Raw genomic sequence first — 16995 nt, forward strand, 5'->3', positions numbered from 1 at the left:
CTGGGTCTCTCTGGACCGCAGGCCAACGCTCTAACCACTGAGCAAAATCGGCCAGGGCATGAACCTGAAATCTTTATTGTAATCGAAAGGTCATTTTCTGCCCTGGCTGATGTGGCTCAGTTGGTTCTGTGCATTGAAAAGTCACCAGCTGGATTTTGGGTCAGGGCACATGCTCAGGCTGTGGGTTCGTTCCCAGGTCATGGCAGAGTGCATGTAGGAGGCCGCCAATCGATGTTTCTCTCTCACATAGATTTCTCTCTCTCTCAAAATCAATTAAAAATATTTTTAAAAAGGTCATTTCCTGAATTGTTGTGTATATTCAGAGCACTGGACAGTGGGGTACAAAGTTACTTAAACCAACTTGTGCTCCTGAGTGACAGGAAATGCGGGCCATACCAACAACAATAAATGCCAACGGAAGGAGTTGTCTGCAGAACCTGGCCAGTGGCTTTTTTTTTTTTAAACTTCTTTTTTTTAACAATTTTTGTTTTGGGCCAGTGGTATTTTTATTCTGAGGTCTCACAGTTCCCGATGTTCATGGATACATTCGAGAGGGAGAGGACCCGCTGAGCGACCTCCTGTGGCCCCAGCTCTTCCTCTCTCTCTTCCTGACACTTTTTCTCTGTCGTACATGAACAAAAAGTGCAGCAGCCTGGTACTCCTCTGCTGCCCTCTAGCCCCCTGGAGCCACGGGCAGACAGGAAACAAACCACTCTCTGCTCTTCTGTCCTGCCCCAGAGTCTTTAGTCAAGTCACACCTTTGCTCAGCTCAAGCGAAGAATTGCTCTGTATCGCGTCGGCCTGCGGTCCGGAGAGACCCGGGTTCGGTTCCCGTTAAGGGCACGTACTTCGGTTGCAGTTTGTCCCTGGCCCTGGTTGGTCGTGCGGGTAGCAGCCACTCGATGTGTCTCTTCACATGGATGTTTCTCTCTCTCTCTCTCCCTTCCTCTCTCCCTCCCACTCTATCTGTACAAAAAATGGAGAAATAGCCTCGAGTGAGGATAAAAAAAAAAAAGAATTGCTCTGTATCAACTTCTCCCTGCAAGTCAGCTGCCTAACGGTTTTCTATCTTCGTTTTTACAACAGCCTAGAAGAGTCTTGAGTTTATGCAGAGTCCCTCTGAGTCATGACTCAGAACAACAGGTTACCCTACTTGATTTTAAAAAGGCCTTCAGCTTTCAGACCAGAGGAGCTGCCCACCTGTTCTTAAATACAGTGAGTGTGGGTCTGGGCCCGAGACAGGCAGGCCTGCCTTTCAGGTCCAGAGGCACTACTTAGGGACAGTGGGTGTCTGACATGTCATTTTCCCTCTCTGAGCTGTAATCATCTCCTTGGTAAAGGAAAGACTGTAACAACCACTCACACACGCACCACTCCTCCCCTAACCCCAACCCCACCCCTGCCACATGGTTATTCTAAGAATTAAATGAGAGCATGTATATGATGACATTCTACACTATGCAAGTGTAAGTTTTTTAAATTAGATTTCAGTTTTGATGTGTCATTTCAGACATCAGTTCTTTTTTTTTTAATGTTTTTTTCTTTATTGATTTTAGAGAGAGAGGAAGGAGAGAGAGAGAGAGAGAGAGATAGAAACATCAATAAGAGAGAACATCGATTGGCCGCCTCCTGTATGCCCCCCACTGGAGATTGGGCCCACGACCTGGGCATGTGCCCTGACTGGGAATCAAACCGGCAACCTCTTGGTGCATGGGTCAACGCTCAACCACTGAGCCACACCAGCCGGACAAGACATCAATTCTTGATGCACATGTCCTTCACTTAACCCCACCACCAACTATTTCTCCTTATTTCCTTTTCTTATTACCTGGAGAAATTATAAAGTTGGTCCTATACATACTCCTGATGGAGTCTGCTCCTGCACCTTACCAAACGTGTCTCTGGCTCCATGCTTCCTTCCCAGTGGGGCCTACCAGCTCCTGCTCCCTCACTCTGTCAGTAATTATTCAGGAAGGTTTCTACCAGCCCACACCATCACCATGCGCACCTGTGTATCTGACACTGGCGCAGTTAATGATTGATCTAGTTGCTGTCACTTAGAAGCCTAACTAATGATGAACTAAATGTCTAGAGTCCTGTGTTCCAGAATTAGCATTGTTTTTTGATTATCCAGGGAGCTTTGGACCATTGTTTGATAAACATCTACTCAGGTCAGGGGATGGGAAGGGGATGTTGCCTGCTGTGTCCAAAACTTTTTAGGTCACACAGATAAATAAGCCTCCATCTCCGAATGATGTACTAGACAGTGGTAGACACACACACACATGCACAAATAATATGGGTACATAGAAGAAGGAACAATTTATTCATTTATATACTTTTTAATCCTCACCTGAGGATATTTTTATGTTTATCTTTAAACATAGTGGGGGAGAGAGAGAGAGAGAGAGAGAGAGAGGAGACAGAGAGAGAGAGAGAGAGAGAGAGAGAGACATCAATGTGAGAGAGACACAGCAATTGGCTGCCACCTGCACGACCCCAACCGGGGCCAGGGACGAACTGCAACCAAGGTACGTGCCCTTGGCTGGAATTGAACCTGGGACTCCCTGGTCTGCAGGCTGATGCTCTAACTGCTGAGCCAAACTGGCCAGGGCGAGGAAGAAACAATTTAATCAACCTTCAACGATGGTAGAGGTACCACTTCAGAGAGGAGGTACCATCTGAGCTAGGCCTTGAAGCATGACTATGAATTTTACAAGACCAATAAGGAGGCCAGGTAGAAGGAAGAACATTAAGGCATGAAAAAAATAGCATGATGAAGAAATGGGAAGAGTTTGGTGCGGCCAGAGCATAACATGCACGGTAGGGAGGGCAGAGAATGAGGCTAGCGAGAAGGAGGTTGGGCTGAGGCTGTGTGGGACCTAGTATGCCAGGCTTAGACATTTGTGTTTTAAGCCCTCTTGACTTAAAGCATCCATATGCAAATCAGATCTCTCCTGTATACCTCAATGATAGTAGCTATGTATCATCCTTGAAAGAACTGAGAAAATAGTCACTTAAATAATTTTCTGAAGGGCTTGATTCTTCTAGGGAAGCCCTGTTGAAAAAGGCAGCTAGCAATGGTAAGCCATCAACATTTATAGAAAGCAAGTGACCTCCTCACGTATCAGATGACATCCTCATATATCATTATTACAGGCAGAGCGGTAGAGATGAACCAAAAATCTGTTGCAATAATTTGTGTGGGTGATGACCAGGGCCAAGGATGATGAAAATAGAAATGAAGGAAAGGAACATTCCAGAAACATTTGGAAGGCAGAATGCATGGAATACTTCAGTGCTGTCTTCTCTGGCTCCCCAGCTATCATCTGGAGTCAGTTGCTCCCTCCAGCTACAGGCTGGAAATCTTCCACAACAGGGCAAGGAGTGCATCAACCACAACCCACCGTGGGCTGGGGTATGCTGTCACTAACCTGGACTTTATCTTGCCTCGAGTGAACTCTGCACACCCTGATAGCCACTGGGTTATGACTTTCCTCTTCACACCCTGTTGCGTCCCTGGGCATGTGGGTCCAGTCCTCACAACTGACCTTCAGCCCAGTTCCCCTGCCCAGCCTCACATTTCCCTGCTGGCACAGAAATCCTGTCCTGAACTCCAGACTGCTTGGCTGGGATCCTGACACTCTGCTTCCCTTTCCCAACCCATTCTTCCAGGAAGCGCCGTCTGCTCCCTGTGCCCACCACAACCCCAATAATCATGCAAGGGAGTGAGTACTGCCATCCCCGGTGTGGCTTGATCCCAGCTTCCCCCTCCTGCCTGACCGGCCCCTGCTGCTGAGGTCCCATCATGCCTCACACCTACTCCCACCCAAGTTCAGACATCACCAAACATTGTCTGGAACCCGTTTTCTCATTTGTAACCTGAGGGGGTTATACTAGGTGACTTCGAAGGTAGCTCTTTTCCAACACTAACATCCTGTGTTTCTAAGTAGGCCAACTGTAAAAGAAGTCTGCATTGGCACAGGACAATTGAGGCTGGGAGTGAGTCAGACTCAGCAAAAATGTCAAGCTAACTGTGAAGCCAGATTAGAGTGCAGCATGCCTCTGGGCAGACAGCAGCTAGAGATGCAAGACACAGATTAGTGCACCCAGACAGCTGTGTGGCTAAGATGCCTGATGTCACACCCAGCGTATTAGTCACATTCATGTTCAAAGAATCAACATAATTTTGTTTCCTCCCCCTAAAGGACAACATTTATTTATGACCTAAAGCTATTTAGTATCATGAATGTCATTCTAGTTTTTCTCATGGTTAGTGCTGGCGGTTTTGGATTCACTATTACTCCGTTATTATTCCATTATTTTGCCTGATTCCTTGAAATAAGCATACAGTGAGTATTTCCTCAGCATCTGGCTTTACTCTCCAGACTTCCTAGCTTCTCCCAGGTGCTTCTTAGGGTATGTGAAGGAAAGAATGCAGGTCTTTGGAAACCAAGGTTTGAACTCCACAGCTACTTGCTAGTCATGTGATTCGGAAAAGTTAATCTGTCTGAGCTTTGGAGCTTTGGAAATAGGATAATACCTGCCTTGCAAAGTTGTAGCCCAGATTAAAGGTGCCTGGTACACAGAAGGTTCTCAAAAAAGGAGTTCTTTCTCCCACCAACTGTCCACCTTCGAAGTCTCTTTGCCCTCAGGATTGCTTCTCCTGGGATTGTCTGGCTTTTGTCTCTTTTCTGCTGGAGCCTGCAAGGTCCCTGCTGGTCCATACAAGCTCCTGCTCCAGTTCTAGAGCATGCTAAATCAGTACCAACACTTCCTGAAGAAGGGGCTTTTTTTGTTTGTGTTGCTTAGGGCCCAGCCAAGACAAATCTTAGTCAGTAGATGAGGTCATAGCCGAAGGCTCTAAGAGCTCCATTGTCTCAGCTGTAAGGGGCTGTTACGCCGAAGATGGAAATGCCAGTGCTGGGATTCAGTGCAGGGCTGGCCATGAGGAAAGGCCAAATTATGAAGGATATTGAATGCCGCGTTTAGGAGTGTGAATTCTCTTTTCTTGGCATCACGAAGCCATCAAGGAGTTCAGAGTAGAGGACTGACATGATCAGCTCTAGAGATGATTCTGGTAGCAGAGGGAGGATGGATTGGAAGGTGTCAGGTTAGATACATGAGGACATAGGGGCCTTTAAGAGTAGTCTTGGCAAGAGATGTCTGATGGAGATCTAAGGGAGGGCAGTCGCTGTGAGGGCATGGAGGAAGCAAGAGACCTAGAGGTATTTTATTCTTTATTGTTTAGAGAAAGAGGAAGGGAGAGAGAGAGATGGAAACATCAATGAGAGAGAACATCGATTGGCCGCCTCCTGCATGCCCCCCATTGGGGAGCTGGGCCACAACCTGTGCATGTGCCCTGACCAGAAATTGAACCAGCAACCTCTTGGTGCATGGTTGATGCTCAACAACTGAGCCACACCAACTGGGCTAAAGGTATTTCCTTAAATGCAGCCAGTGGGGCCTACAGTCAGTGGAACCACAGGTGGGGCCAGGTGGAGCCCTAGTCCTGCCGAGCACAACTTCTCCAGACCCTAGACTCCTGCCCACGGTCCCAGGCTAACCAGCAGGCTTCACTCATGGTAGCTGTTTGATGGCCAAGCACCAGGCAGGCCACAGGCTGCTAACACTTACTAACAGTCACTGAAATTTTGACTTTGTGATAAACTAAGGGTGTCTGTTTTCCTAGCAAAGTGTAGCAAGGATGGTTGGTTGTGACACACAGATAGGAAGACCTGTGAGAAGTGTTATCTCCCGAGAGGCTTTCAATAAGGGTGAACATTCTTGAAAATTAAGCCTTCTTGTTTTTGTACCTTGTCTGAATACTTAATATTTCCTGATAAAAAGATAAGTTTCACCCACCACTATCTATGGAGGTTATGTATTATAAGAGTCGGCTACACAGAATTTGGTGTCGGGTAGTTCGGGGTCTGGGTCCAGACGTGCTCACCAGCTGTGTAAACTCGAGCAAGTTACCAAATCTCTTCAGGTTTCCTCAACCACAGAATGGAGATAGTAGTGCCATTGTGAAGGCTTTTGTCCTGGCGTTTGAGATGAAGCATTTGAAGTGCTCAGCCCGCGCAGGTGCTCAAGCTGTGTCAGCTGTTGCTAATTTTAATATCTCTGCTGAATTACTCTGAGGCATGGAATGTTTTTTAAAAGCTCACTTTCTAAGTGACCATAAAAAAAATGTGTGTTCAACCTTTTAAAAAGCCTCCTCTCTGGCTATTGTGTTTTAACCAAATTTAAAGATTCATGAGGGAATGGTGGAACAGCAGAACACTGAATATATCCATAAGCATATTTTAAAATGTGCAACAAAAGCATTTGTTTTACTTTCCAAAAATTGTGTGTTCAAAACATGATTTCACTCTTGACTTGCCGGATAACTTCAAGTAAGACCCTTTAAACTTTTTAGCCCTTTTTATTTTTTATTTATTTTTTGCCTCCTCTGCAAAATAGTAGACTACATGGTTTCCAAAGACCCTACTGATTCTAAAATAAATACATAGATTTATTTTACACTCTAATGACATATTACTCACATAGCTGTAAGAGTAAGTCAAACCCCAATTATTTCTAAAGAAGCTAGCTCTAGAAAGCTTTGTGATTATCAAGGATTATTACCAAGAATCTGGCTACCATTCCACAGGATGTTGCATTTATTTATCTAATGGTTTGTCAGTGTGTGGCTGACCTGCAGCATCTGGAAGGATAGTCACAGGTGACAAGCAGAAAACTGGAACCAGAATCGAGTCCCCTTGCACTTGCAGGTCCTTGGGGGAAAGTGACTTCTTTTTTTTTTTTTTTTTAACTTTTTCATCTGTTAATTTGTATTGTCAAAGTTTCTCTCTGGGCTCTCTGAGAGTGGTCTTTGGTGTTAAGTTACTGAGTTGACAAAGTACTGAGAACTGGTTAGTAAGGATCCTTGTTAGGAGCAAGCTGTTCAGGTCCAGCTGCAGTTTCCCCTCCCAGCCCCCACTACTTTGATTTCTCACGCTCTGCTCAAACACAACCAGACCCATCTTGGCTGTTTTCTTAGAGCCTGTGTGCTTACTGCTTCATGTTTCACAAATGCTGCGCCCAATTTGGAAACACTTCTCTTTTTCTCCGAATTCATCTTCCATTCTCACTGCCAACATTTGTGTGTCCAAATCGTCCCCACCCTTCAAGGCTTAGTGCAAATGTTACCGCTGCAGGAAGTGTGGGTACTCTTTCTCCTTGGGTGCAGTGAGTATCTCCCTTAGCTGTGCTATCAAACGCTTGTGATACGCACCACTCAGACAGCCCCCAGAGGCAGAGCAGCGCAGTGGCTAGGCACAGAGGGCCTGCAGTTCAAATCTCTATTGTTACTTACTGGTGATCTTGGGCAAGTTATAAGCCTCTTTATGCCTCAGTTTCCTCATCTGTAAAATAGGGCTACTGGTAGTACATACCTCACGTGTTTTTTGTTAGGTTTAAATGAGCCGATACATAGAAAACATTTAGAATAGTGCCTTGCCCATAGTATTTAATAAATGCCAGCTATTATTATTACTCTTCTCCTTCTACCTTACTTTACAGATATAGTGCCCTGTCTTATGTTTCCTCCTAGATTCTCTATTCCTTGAGAGTAAGAGAATTTTTGCCTGCTCATTGTTTTATCTTATTTTTTTGTAGCTCCTGTTGTACCTAGAACTAAGCACACAGAACTACTTATCTGACAGATTTTGGAAAACTTAAGCCTAAGTCCTTCCTCCTTTTCATCCCTAATATTCACAGGGTGACTTTAATCATAAAAAAGAAATTCCACGAATTAAAGCAGCTTATGGTAATTAAATGTCAAGTTGGACATTAGACTAAACAGTCTGTAGTCAGTTGCATGCTAATGCCTGGGGCTTTTTAAAGAACATTACATGTGGTGGACAGCTATTTGACCCAGGGCCCCAGTTCCTAGTCCCGGCCCATGCCACGTCTCTGAGCAGCCAGATTCTGTCACCTTTGTTTCCCATGCTGTGGGTCAGCCTGGCTCTAGGTGGCCACGCACAATGATGACCGACGCCACCGTCGAGTGCAGTGCACTCTGCAAAGAGCAGCCCCACCCAGGTCCATGGACAAACTGGCGAACAAACACGTCCAAAGGAAAACATTATGGATTGTTTTTGCAGGACAAAGTTTGGTTGTAGACAAGATTTTAGGTCAAATTCAGGTCTGTTTCAGAGATATTTTCCACAGACATTTCTCCTGTCTTTGCAGAGACGCTTCTTGGTCTGTGTTCATGGATTTGTGCCAAACAGCAGTTTACCCAACTCTGTGATTCATTTATTTGTTTTCTATACACTGTTTGACTTTTCTCATATTTGGCTTTGGCTGAGGCCTCTCAGCATATGTTTTACATGGCTAGTCAGTCAGACTTTTTAGTATTTTTGGATCTTAATAAAAAAAAAAGGAAAAATTCAGACCAAAGGCCAGGATTCTTCTAATAATAAGCCAAGGACTATTCATTTTCCATTTCGTGAGCATTAACTTCAATTTAGTTCTCCCTTCTGTAAAATTTCACAGCATAAATGTTAAAACATAATTGAGGTCAAGTATAACATCAGCTCCTAATGTTATCATTAATAGTTCCTAGTTCATGAATAAGAACCATGAAAAGTAGCACAGGCCCACAGAAAGGAGCCTGGAGAAACTAGGCCAGGCAGGGCTCAGAGAAATTAAGGTATAAGATACTGTCTTCTCCCTGTCTCAAGAGCAGCATTTCTCTTTTCTCAACAAGCCTTAGGCACAGCGAAGTAGGCACTGGCCTGGAGCACAGAGGCACGCTCAAAGTCTCAGCGTTGCTTCTCTAACCTGCCTCCTGCACGTGCCATTCCTACCTCCAGAGTGTCCGTCTACCAGCAGAAGTTTGTTCTAGGGACTTTAGTTCTTTCCTTTAGTACTGAATTCATTCATCAGATTTTTATTATTGCCTCTATGTAGAAGAATTGGGGAGAGAAAAGCTGAGTAGGATACAGAACTTTTTATTTGGACAGAAAACCACAGTAGGGAATGGTTAAAACTCTGTGTGTTTCATAGAGCTTTGCCTCTGGGGCTGCCAGAGAGTTAGAGAGGTGACTCCAGAGAATGGGTTGTCACTGAAAACCACAAGTGGAGGGACGATGCAGTCACGCACCTCAAAGGACAGGTAAGATGGTGAAAGAAATGTTGAGAGCAGACACCTCTGACTGGGTGATGCTGTAAGCTGGCCAGTAATGTAGTTATGAACAATGTAAAGCCCTCTAAAAGCTGGACAGAGTTTGATGCACACGCTGACTTGATAAGGCAGTGAGTGAGAATGGACAGAGACTGGGAACCTGGGCCACTGCCCAGGAGGGGCTGAAGTAGGTTCTTGGTTGTTGGAGGAAAATTTAGGGAATTAAGGCCAGAGGTCGAGGTGTCCCGAGACAGGCACTGAAAGAGGAGGTCAGAAAATGCCAAGGAAACTTTGCCTATTTGGTAATTTGGGGAAAGTGGGCACTGAGTTAGTCTTGTATAGTGAGGTGCCAGAGGGAAGCCATAAATTAAATCTGAATTAATGGTTCACGTAATTAAAATAGGCACCGCAGGTGTTTGGCTTCAGGACTAGGAAGACTGTTGTATTCTCGAATTCTAATTGCTGTCACCATTGCACTATAACCCCAAACAGCATATGCTCCTCCTTCTACTTAGAGTACCTTTGTACCCTCTTCTTTGCCCTTCAGGGCTTGGCACAAGTGTCCCCTTCTTCCATGATGGCTCAGACTGTTGCCTATGCCTGTTCCAAGCTCCCATAGCAATGAGCACACACTTCTCATTGGATTAGTAGTCATCACATTGGATTGTCCATGTCTGTTTTTCTGTCTCCCCCTCCACGAGGCCGTGGACTCTCTGACGGCAGGAATTGCCTTCCTTCTCTATACCTCCAGGACTTAGCCTGAATAGACCATAGGAACTGCCAATGCACTTCTGTGCATGGATGGATTTGATTGACAAATGGATGAATGTTTGGCCCAAATCAGTAAGGATTTTCATTCTTCTTAGGAATACAGACCTCACGAAGTAGATGCTCAGAAAAATACGTAATGCTGAGGTAAATCATGGATAAAAAGCAGGTGCCTCCATACAGTTAAAACCTAGTTGTACTTTACTTTTCTGTTCATGTGAGCGCTGTACTTTTAGGTCAGTTTTGCTTAATAGACAGGTTTCAAAGATGTGAAAGGAGGAGTAATCTAATAAAAAAAAAAAAAAAAAAGCTCAAAGCAGGAGCCAGGAGGTCTAGCCTCTCTTCCTGATCCCCCACCAACTTCCTGATTATGTAACCCAGATGAGCTTCTTATCTCACATGCTTCCAGTCTCCTGGCCTCTGGTCTCTCTCCTTTGCATTCCATCCTCCACCCAGTTACCTTCCTGAAAACACATTAATCACCTTGTTTTTGCTTTAAAACCCCTCTGTTTTCTCCAGAGCAAAGTCCCAACTCCTTAGCAAACCAGCAAGGACTTTTCAGTATCTCTCAAGGCTGATGTCCTTTACCACGTCCCTTATGTCCAGCTACCCCGTGGTTCCATTCCCATAACCAAGCTCTTTCATGCCTCTGTGTTTTCCCCACACACAGTCTCCGACATCAGCAGTGGCCTTCCACTCCCATTTCACCAGCTAAGCTTCTGTTTGTTCATCTTTGAAGACTCAGCCAATGGAGCCCAAGAGTTGCTTCCTCAGCAAGGCCTCTTGTAACTCCTGCAGAGAATGTAAGCACCTCCTCCACTCTGCTCCCATAGCATTTTCACTTGTTTATCTCAGACCACTTATGTCTGATAGAAATTATTTGCTTACTCATCCATCTCAGTTGCAAAACTCCGAGTTCCTCTAGGTCGAGGGCCATTGTTCCTGTATCTCCCCTCTAGTTGTTAGCACTTAGGAGGTTCTCTAATATGTGCTAGTTGAAAAAACATCAAAGGAGTTACACTGAGTTTTACTTGTGCTATCTCCCTAACCATGTCTGATATTTACCTCTCCTCCATCTCCCCATGAAACCTAGTAAGAAAGATTGGTTTCTGAGCACTGATAAGGCAGCAGGCATTATTCTATACCCTTTATGCACGATAACTTTATTTAATTTTTATCTCAGCCCTGTAAAGTAGACATTACTGTTATTACTTCACAGATAAAGAAACTGAAGCCCAAAGAGGGTAAGTATCTTTCCTAAGTCATATAGTCAGTAGGTAGTGGACCTAGAATTTAAACCGAAGCCTCTCAAACTTCAAAGCCCATGGCCTTTCCCCAACATCACCTGCTTCTTCAAAGCACTGACATAGTAGGTTCTCATTTGGTAGTTTAATTGAATAGGACCACAGGAGTCTGATTCCCATAGCCATCCACGAAACTCCAGACAGTCGCATCCACAGGCTGGCGCACGGGGAGACCAAGCCCAGTTCCTCCTCCTGGCAGGAAGCTGTCTTCTAGCACACGGCACCGGCCGTCCATTTCCTGGGGTCAGATGGTCAGCACTGGGGCTCTCACAGTTCATTGGTGTGTCCCTGATGTTCAGCCCAGAAACTGTCTGCTCCCTGGATCCCTGGAGAATGAGAAATTATTGGCTTCTGGAATGTTTTCCTGGCCACTGAGCCCTCAAGGGGAAAGGTCTGTTGCCTGGAAGCGAACACACCGAGTTTATCCAAACTTTATCGGGCTGCCAGGCATCAGGCATCCCCGAGCCACATTCCGTTAGGACCCACAGAACAGCTGGGGTTCCTTCTCCTCAGCGTGATACCTGCCCTCGGAGGACGGAGGTCTTCCTGCCCCACTGCGCAGCTGACATAAAGCAGAAATCCCACTGCGAGCTCCCTTGGGCTGGAGACTGCACAGAGCCCTCAGAAATGTCCTCTTCGCCCTCCGCTTTTCACTGCCGCTGCTACGCCTTCGGTTTATGGGGAAAAGGGAGGCTCACAAAAGGATGTGTGCTTATGTCCTGAAAATGTCCCATAGGGACAGAAGAGAGAGCCAGAGGGGAGAAGAGTATTTACATGCTTGTGAACACTTATTACAGCCATTTCACATACGTCATCACGTTTAGTCATTGATGTCATTATTTTTTCCATTTTAAAGATGTGCAAACTGACACCGACTCTAAGCACAACAGCGTATGTCCTTTTATCGATAAAAGGGGTATTGTGAAACCTTTGACTTTGGGCCCAGGAATCAGTGACTGGAGCTCAGCATGAGGATGAGGTGGGGCGTACCCACAGGTAGAATTCTTGCATTAGTCACGTCTGCTCATTGTCTGAGACTGTTTTATCTTGCCCTGTGTGCCCCTGGCTGGAACCAGGAATTCTATCTGGAATTCAAGCCCAGCTGTCTGGTACTGGGAAAAGGAAGTGGCTTGAGGTTTTTTTTCTTTGGTATGTGTTCCTTGCGGGAACCGAACCTGGGACTCTGGTCCGTGGGGCCAACACTGCAACCGCTGAGCCAAACCGGCCAGGGCTGGCTTGAGGTTTTTAGAAAGATCCTTGAACCAGGAGTTTGAATACATTTGTTTGAGTCCCAGCTCTATCACTTAACATAGGTGAGATCTTGACTTGTTTTTCTTGCCTGTAAAGTGGAAATAAAAATATTCTTCACAGTACTGTTGTCTGTGTCCATTGGTTGTGCATATATGTATATAAGTCTTTGGTTTATCTCTTCCCGCCCTCCCACTTCCCTCCCTCTGAGGTTTGTCAGTCTGTTTGTTCCCTACTTCCACGTCTCTGGGTGTGTTTTGTTCATCAGCTTATTTTGTTCATTATATTCCTCAAATAAGTGAGATCATGAGATACTTATCTTTCTCTGACTGGCTTATTTCACTTAGCATAATACTCTCCAGGTCCCATATGCAGTCTTGATTTGTAGTTTATCTTTTTTATAACTCAGGTTCATGGTTTCCTTCTCTACACACGGAAGGAGATGGACCACTTTTCAAAGGCCCTTTCTGGCTTTTCCATTGTAGGAGGTACTACCTGACCCCACCAGCACAATCAGCTCCTTGCAGGGAGAGCCATGTGGTTTGACATGCAAGGCCCTCACTGGCACAGACTGTGCTGGCATGTTTATAACCCCATAATTGATGATTGGTAAATTATTGTGCTGCTCCATAATTGATGATTGGGAAAGTCACTGTATGTCCTCTAGCTGAACCTGTTCAGTGAAAATAACCTCAATGAATTGGAATATTCCCTGAACCAATAAATTGTTGGGAGCCAGCTACATGTCTGACAGAGTCCACAGAGCCTGGAGGTCTTGAGTCAGAGACTCAACCTTCCCCACAATCTCAAGGAGTTAGGCTTGCATTGTGTTTGTGCAGCTCGGGGCTAAGTGTGACCCAATGTACCTTGAAATACCTGGGTTCTCCTGGGTTCTCCTGGGTGCTCCTGGGTGGGCTTGGGTGTTCCTGTTATCTGTAAGGCACACTAATTCTATACAGCATTGCTGTGGCCCTGGGCATTATATCAAGAAGATCCTATTTTCTGTAAGGTATAAAAGGCATGTAATAAAGCATATCGGGGTTGATTCCCAAGACTCTGTCACAGGGGTGTTTGGAATCAGACACCAGCCGGCTCATCAACGGCTCTGATTTGGACTTCAATTCCCTAGTGGTCTTTCTTTGACTCTGTCAGGCCACAAAATTTGGAGGCCCCAGGGCTGGTCTCCGAGAACTTGGGATCAGTCGCTGGCTGGCTTTACTCCCTATTTGGCTTTCATTTGGCTCTGGTGGTCTCTCGGTTCTCTCGCGCCACAACACGACCTTTAACTTGACTGCGTGGGAAGAGCCTCTTTCTACTGCCTCTTGATTACCCTGTAAGAACTTGGGGACTCCTTACAGTGTCCCAACACCTAGCACAGGCCTGGAACACATTAGGCTCTCTATCAATGCTTCCTGGATAAACGCATGAGTGAGTAAATAAGGGAAGTAGTGGTGATGACTATAACCGTAATGAAAACCTCTAATATTGTTGGCATTATTAAATCAACAGTAGCCATTTCTTTTACATGTTTGGTGCTTTGACCTTCCCCAGGCAGCATCTCCTTCAGGCCCTTCTCATCCCGAGGCTTTCTGTCTACAGTACCCAATGGAACATGTGAAATTAGAGTGAGTTGACCTGTAGACACACGGACAAACTTTCCGCTTGATCAGATTGCCTGCCGACTCACCGCCCTTCTGTTTGGACTTCTTACCACATCTTTATTGCAAATACTTTCATAACATGAGGCAATGCCCCCACTTACAGCTTTATCTGCACTGTTTGCAGATGTGATTGGCTTGTTCTCGGATGCCAGCACTCATCTCTGGCAGTGGGGGGGAGGGGGCAGATTGTGACTTCATCTCAGCTGTAGCATTTCCCTTGGGTCCCACTGTCAAACGGGAGCCCTTTAAGGAGCCTCCTACAGCCACAGAGCTCTCACGTAGGGAGACAGGATAATAGGACCCGCCTACTCATCTCCATCAATGCCTCTGATAGGACCTTTACTCGTCTAACCTTTTTTCTATTTTCTGCCTTAGTATTGGGAAGGAATACAGTGCAATGAAAAAGAGCATAGGTTCTGCAGTTAGAGTTGGATTTTCATCCTGGTTCTGTTTCACACCCTGGGCAAATTACTTAACTTCTTTAAGCCTTACCTTTCTCATTTGTAAACTAGAAATAATAATATTGTCTATTTCACAGGGTTGTTGTGAGGATTAAGTTAATACTGTAAAGGGTTTGGAACAGAGCCTGCAAATAATACGCCCTCAATAAACATGAGCTACTTAAGTAGCTGTTATTTGGTGTGTCCACTGCTCACACTGAGGACAGAGTCGGGAGTGGGAGGCACAGGAGGGTCTTCATCATCACCCTTTACATTAGATGTGAGGAGAGAGAAATTCAGATTTCATAAATGTTGGCCTGAAAGCTTTCCTCTCCTGAATTCATTTAATGTTTAGAAGAACCCTGAACTTACAGGAAGTGCTCAGGGGTTAACGACTTGCTCGATGTCCCACAGCCAGGGTGGGGAGCAGGGCTTCTTGACCCATGTTCTTCCTTCGTTCCCAGCAGAGCGCTCTGGGGCCCACGGGAGCCTTTCATTTTCTCCTTCTTCGTGATGAATCCACGCATTTACCTTGCACCCTTTTCACACTTAGAACAAAAACTACTGTGCACATTTAGTTCTCACCTTTCTCCCACTTCCTTTACTGGTCCCAAGACGGTCTGTGAGTCCTGCTCCAACTTCTCTTTTCCACTCAGCCTGTGTCAGTCTGGTTTCCTGGCAAACTCTTTCCTGTTTCTCTGGGTCTGTCACCCCCAACCCCCCACCCCACCCCATCCTTTCTGTACACAACAATTTCATGTCCATGGCTTCAGCTTACTCTGTGCCTGGGACTATCTGTGCTAGTCTCAGCAGGATTGGTATCAGTGGCCCAGGCAGAGCTGGCTCAGCTGCATACAGGGGTGGGGTGGGGGGAGGGAGGGTGGGAGGGACAGTGGGGTGTGTGGTGGGTGCAGGTGATCACGTTGGGGGTTGGGGAGGCCAGTAGGGAACCCTCTCAGGCAAGGACAGACAGTGTGGTTGGGGATACTGCTGAAGCAATGGAGAAGGTAGGAGTTCTCTATCAGGGCCCCTTGGCAGATCTCAGGGGAAACAAAGGCTGCTTGGATTTGGGGGAGTTAGAGCAAGGCACACTGAATGCTAGGTTTTAAGCTGATATAATATCAGGAGGTGTTCAGTTCCAACATGATCCAAAAATGGAGTGGAATTGGGGATATATGGACAGGCCCAGTTTCAAATAGTCTATTTGTAATAATAAACCATCACAGTGCCCAAGAAATTCCATTATTTTGGCATCCAAGTTGGACGTTTCAAGCTGTATCTCCTGTTCAGAAGTTGCACCAAAAAACTTTTGGCAGACACTGCGTTCTGATTTTTAGTCTTGAAAATGTAGTCACTGTATTTAACCCATATTCCATAATCTAAAGTATTTGGGGAAATGGCTATATGCTGCCATTGTACTCTGTTGTTTTGACTTCCTGAAATAAATCCTGCCTACCAGGTTATTTATTTTTTCAAATTAAAAAAGTTTTAACTATACAAGAATGTAAGCATAAATAAATGAATAGATTCTTTGCAAAAATTAAAAAAAAAAAACCCAGCTAACTAGTAAAAAGTAAGAATCTTATTCACATGCTCCCATTTCTTTCTGTAAATCATTTTCCTATTTAGTAAGTACTGTAAGTTTCTGCTATACGTTTGTTTGTTTTAATCTTCATGGGAGGACATTTTTTTGTTTATCATCAGATAGGGAGGGAGAGACACACACACACACACACACACACACACACACACACACATTGATGTGAGAGAGATGCATTGACTGGTTGCCTCCTAAACAACGCGACCAAGGCCAGGGATCAACCACAACCGAGATAACGTGCCCTTGACTAGAACTGAACCCACAAATCATTGGTACGTGGGCCGGCGGTCTAATTGCTGAGCCAGCCGGCCAGGGCTCTGCTATGTTTTTTAATGCACTTGGGAAGATTCAGTAGCATACAGGGATGGGGTTGGGGGAAAGGAGGAACGGGCTGCTCTGGCAGAAAGTAGTCTTTTATCACTGACATTGTTTATTTTCATTGTTCACAGTGATAATAAAATGCAGACCAAAAATATTTTATTATTATTTCTTATTGTTTTCAAGTTATTATTTAAAATTACCTTCAGTTGATGAATCCACTTACTGCCTACACCCAGAGACAACTCATGGTAAATTTTTTTGAAATAATATTTTTCTTTATTGATTTTAGAGAGAGAGGAAACATTGATGAGAGGGAACCTCAACTGGCTGCCTCCTGCATTCCCCCGACTGGGGATTGGGCCCACAACCTGGGCATGTGGCCTGACCGGGAATCCAACCAGCGACCTCTTGGTGCAGGGGTCGACGCTCAACCACTGAGTCACACTAGCTGGGCACTCATGGTAAATTTTGATACTTA

The 16995-nt window shown here is 45.3% G+C and overlaps 2 long non-coding RNA genes across 6 annotated transcripts in view; one reads left to right on the top strand and one right to left on the bottom strand.

The window, feature by feature from the left end:
- The first annotated feature begins 4331 nt into the window (after positions 1-4331).
- The window catches only part of LOC118628119, an 80644-nt gene continuing 67980 nt past the window's right edge, over positions 4332-16995 (top strand). For 4 of the 5 annotated variants that reach the window (XR_004959251.1, XR_004959250.1, XR_004959252.1 and 1 more), the window contains exon 1: positions 15544-15603. This is a non-coding gene — a long non-coding RNA (uncharacterized LOC118628119). Of the gene's footprint in view, positions 4353-15543; positions 15604-16995 lie in introns of those variants that run through there. The other variant, XR_004959249.1, reaches the window with a different exon arrangement.
- On the bottom strand, positions 10993-15289 carry LOC118628120. The gene is made up of 3 exons (XR_004959253.1): positions 15182-15289; positions 11769-11966; positions 10993-11573 (listed from the first exon to the last, which is right to left on the bottom strand). It is a non-coding gene; the product is annotated as an uncharacterized LOC118628120 (long non-coding RNA).

The sequence above is a fragment of the Molossus molossus genome, unplaced genomic scaffold, assembly GCF_014108415.1.
Source record: "Molossus molossus isolate mMolMol1 unplaced genomic scaffold, mMolMol1.p scaffold_m16_p_13, whole genome shotgun sequence".
Taxonomy (NCBI): Eukaryota; Metazoa; Chordata; class Mammalia; order Chiroptera; family Molossidae; genus Molossus; species Molossus molossus.